Source organism: Pinus tabuliformis, chromosome X (genome assembly GCF_031772625.1).
Source record: "Pinus tabuliformis cultivar Carrire ecotype Pingquan chromosome X, CPIR1, whole genome shotgun sequence".
NCBI classification, from domain to species: Eukaryota; Viridiplantae; Streptophyta; class Pinopsida; order Pinales; family Pinaceae; genus Pinus; species Pinus tabuliformis.
In genome coordinates this window covers 645,694,197-645,698,787 of record NC_142308.1, presented here as the reverse complement: position 1 = coordinate 645,698,787, position 4,591 = coordinate 645,694,197, and positions in this window count along the sequence as shown.

Below are 4,591 nucleotides of genomic sequence, written 5' to 3'. Positions count from 1 at the left end.
AGTGATTTGCTTGGAGAAATAAATAATGTAAAGATTTTATAAATATGGCCACTCATTAAAAAAATTCAAAAATACATTATTTCTTAACTTTGCAAAATAGACTATAGATAAAAAAAAATCATCAAAATATTCATGAAGGAAAAAAAAAATTATTTCAAAAGTAATCTTGATGCAATAAATTATTAAAAATACCCTTCAAGATATATTTTGTAATATTTGGAGGAACACTATTTAAAATTAATTAGTCATCAAATGTTGTGATACATAAAATTAAATGAAATATATGTGCAATATCAATCCTCCTACAAACTATTAACAAGATTGTCTCCCTTCTTCATCACCAACTAATTACTAATAAACAATTACATGCACATATAAAAATATAACACAACAACTGTAACATTCACCAACATAGCCATCCAAATCCAAACACATAAATGCACAAACCACTCAAAGTATCCAAGCACGAACTTACAATCCATACAAGGAAAGTAACACATACCAAAATAAAGAAGAGGATCATATGGTCATGCCAAGCAAAGAAAACATAATGTGAATTTTGAATTTTATCACAAACATATACATAATAATGATAATTTAAAAATGTGACATTGTTTTCTCTCAACTGGAACCAACTTAGATACATATAACATCGGATCTATTATGCTTTGAGAGAGATCAAATCCCTTGAGGTGCAAACCTTTCCTCAAGTTCTACACACCAAAAAGAAGGTTTGCACTTTGAGGGATTTTATCTCTCTCGACACATTAGGGGAATTTTGAGGTTTAAAACGGGCCTCCTAAGGAAATTATAAAATAAAAGTGGAAATAATAAAATAAGATTAGATTACATCATCAAATTTTAAAAGGGAAAGAAATAAAAAATTCAACTCGTATTTTCAATTTATCTCCCTACGGACTTTCTCAAATTTTGAGCGGTAAAACTCGTTGGATGAAAATTTTGATTCATAGGAGTGCCCATATTGCATATTTTTGATGGATCATGCTACACGAAAAATTAGAAATACATGAAAAATGTTATTGCATTCACATTTTTCTATGTATTTCTCATTTTTCGTGTAGCGGGGTCCATTGAAAGTATGCAACATGGGTACTCCTTGGATGAGGAATTAACTTTTGCATCTCATGAGTACTCTCACTCAAAATTTGAGTAAAAAATGAGGGAGGTAAGTCGAAAAAATAGTTTTATTATTTTATTATTTTTTAATCTGTTTACTTTTTTACTCCAAAAATGGTGAATCATTCCCCATGATTGACAACATCATCTTGAGTCCTATTGGTTCTTATAAATATTATTTTGGTTGTACATTTTTCTTATGAGGCCCATTTTAGACCTCAAAATTCCCCTAATGCATAATAGATCGAGTGTTATATGGATCTAAGTTGATATAAAATTAATTCAAATATAAAAGATCTTTTCAGATGACCCTAGAACGATTTAGAGTAAAATTTTCTATGTGAATCCTTTGACCACACTCTACCAAGAAGAATCTTGCACAAAATATTTTGCGATAGAAATTTTCCATACAACAAATAAAAATGTTCCATCAAAAAATTATTACACAACTTATTGAAAGAACTAATGAAACGAATAAGCTTAAGAATGAATTTTCTTGTGTGAAACCTCTCACAAATTTGAAAGAGAAAAATAATGAATTAGATGATCGATCGCTTATTGTTGGATTTTCCATTATATCTCTAATATAGATTATTCAGGAAAAAAATGAAACAATACATACAAAACCTTACAAAAATGTTTGAAAGAAGATACGATGAAAGGATAAAGATTTACAATGAGTTTTCTATACGAAACCATTAGAAAATATTGAACTGGTAAAATTTTGACTTCTACATACAAATCCTTTGGAAAATCCTTACTGCTAAATTTTTGACTTATGCATTAAGCAAATTATTAAGAAAAAGAAAAGAAAAAAAGAAATGAAGAAAAAGCATCCTTGTAAGGAAAATTTTAAAAGAAATGAAGAAAAAGCATCCTTGTAAGGAAAATTTTCATAGAATCACTCAAATTCGAATGAATAGATTTGAATAAATAAAATAGTTTTGAAAGTTTGGCGCTTTGATTCCTATTTGAATTCAAAAATTTCTTGGGATTTCAAACAATAACATTAATGTTGCAGAATGGATTACAGACTGTACATAAAGTTAATGTTTCATGGATCACTGACTGCAAAAGACCATGTGTATGATGACAAAGATTATTTTCTTGTAGTCATTGGAAGAAACCAAATACCTCATGCCATGCTTTGGCCATAGCATGGCTAGCGTTCCTGCAGCTTAGTTTAATTATTGAACTTTGAAAGGTATAAGCTAACTGTCACATTTGAATAAGGGTTATATTGTAGATACTTTCACTTAGTTTAAATATATTTAAATTAGAGTAAAAAACAATAAAGACATACATTGGAATCAAAATCCTAAAATCATACTTTCAACCTAAAAATGTATCTATTTTATTATAAAAAAATATATTAGAAAACGGTAAAAATATATTGTTATTTTGCATTGGAAATTTGCCAATGCAAATATATATATAAAGGGCATGTGAATCTTTAGGGCCTAAAGATGTGAAGAACTTTAAAAGGCATGCACACACCCACTAACAAGACGTTGCCTTTTGCTATGGAGGATCAAGCTCAAGAGAGGGCATTTTCCCTTATGAAAGGGCTCCTTGGGCCTTACTTTCCAATTTTAAAACGAGCAACCATAGAACTTCCAAAGTGTTTGATTTGAAAACTTCAACACTTCTCGAAACAGGAATAAATTATAACCTCACGAATTCAAAGAAACGAAGCCTAGACTTTTCAACACAAAATTCACCAGAACAATACACGGAAAAATTTGCTAAAAGAATTACTCCCTGTATTTGATTTGAAGACTTAACACTTCTCGGAACACGAAATAATGTTCGATCTTACATCCACCATTATACGTGACCAAAAAAATGTAATTGTATTAATAAAAAATTTCCATATCAGGGCCCAAGATTGATTGATTTAGATAAGGGAATATACAAAACTATGGGTTATATCGATTGAAAATATGATAGTTCTCATGAAGGGTTCTTTATGCTCTTCATTATAAAAAATGGTTACGTTTTCTTTGCATGGGAAAAAGCATCTTCGAAATTTCATTATCGCTAAATTTTTTTTATCCTAAATCTGGAACAGTCTCATTAAAAGGAGCTGTGTGGGGGTGGTTCATTGTTGTATGTTTCGTTGTGACTACTCCATTTGTAGTCAATTCCATAAACTTGGTGATGTATAAAAATGTAGATATATTGTCACAAATACGTTCCTTAATATTACTATAAATACTTTGTGTGTAGTCTTTGCGTTTTATTTACTTTTATACTCTAAAAATTGAAGCGCTTTATACTCTCTATAATATTATTTCTTTCGATTCATAACAGACTACACAATTTTTTTTCCAAGGAAAAAGGTGTGGTTGGAGAGTGGATCAGCGGATGTGATAAAGTGACGAGATTAATTTGAAACTATAAACTGAGTATTTAAATAAATAATAGTAAGTATATTTAGCAAGGAACTTTTGAAATAATAAATATGTTGCTTATGCAGTACTTGTTTATTCATTGTAAATTAGCAATTCATTGAAATCTTTTTCTTTTTCATGAAATTCTTATGTTCGTTTTCTATGATAAAACAGTTTGGCCAGTCATAGAATACAATTATTTCATTTATTTGGTTGAACAATGTCAGAGATGAGCACATTGGATTGAGGTCATAGTGTCTTTACAACTCAATATTTGATGAGTATATTCGAGGTCATGGTGTCTTTCTAGCTCAATATTTTAGGTATAGTTAAAATGCTTAAAGGGTCGTATGCAAGATCTGATATATATTTTTCCGATTAGACAAACTTAATCATTTCCTTTCATTTTCGAGATCTCGAGTATATCATTGACCTTTCTTACTAGCTTAATAGTAAAAATTCCATTTTTTCATTGGTGTAAAGTATTGAATAGACAATTTTTATGGATTTTATTTTTTAATTTAAAAAATCTAAATTTGAAAAAAAATGTAAAAATAACATGTGTACAATTTTTACAACTCTCATTATATCAATCTATACTCTAATGACATGACACATGTACTATAATATGAGCATTATATAAAAAAATTACCATCATTCAATATTAAATAAATAATTATTAACTTGTTATCATTCTCTTCAATATCAATTATATATATATATATATATATATATATATATATATATATAAACTTTTATCTACCAAAAAAATGTTTAATTATTGATCTGATAATTAGAAAGGTATTACTAACGTCTATGTGAGAAAACTTATGTTATTTAATGCACGGATTGATAAGATTGTGAATAAAATAAAGCAAAATAAGCAAATAAGACAACATTCAAGCACATCAAATAACAACCATGTGATAACGGAGTTCACCAGACTTCCTGGATACGTCTTCAGGTCCTTAGCTTCCAGTGTTGATCGCTTTATTTTCCTTCAAAATGCTTTTACAGATATGAGCTTGAAAACAGAAGCTCAGATGAGAAAACAAACCTCA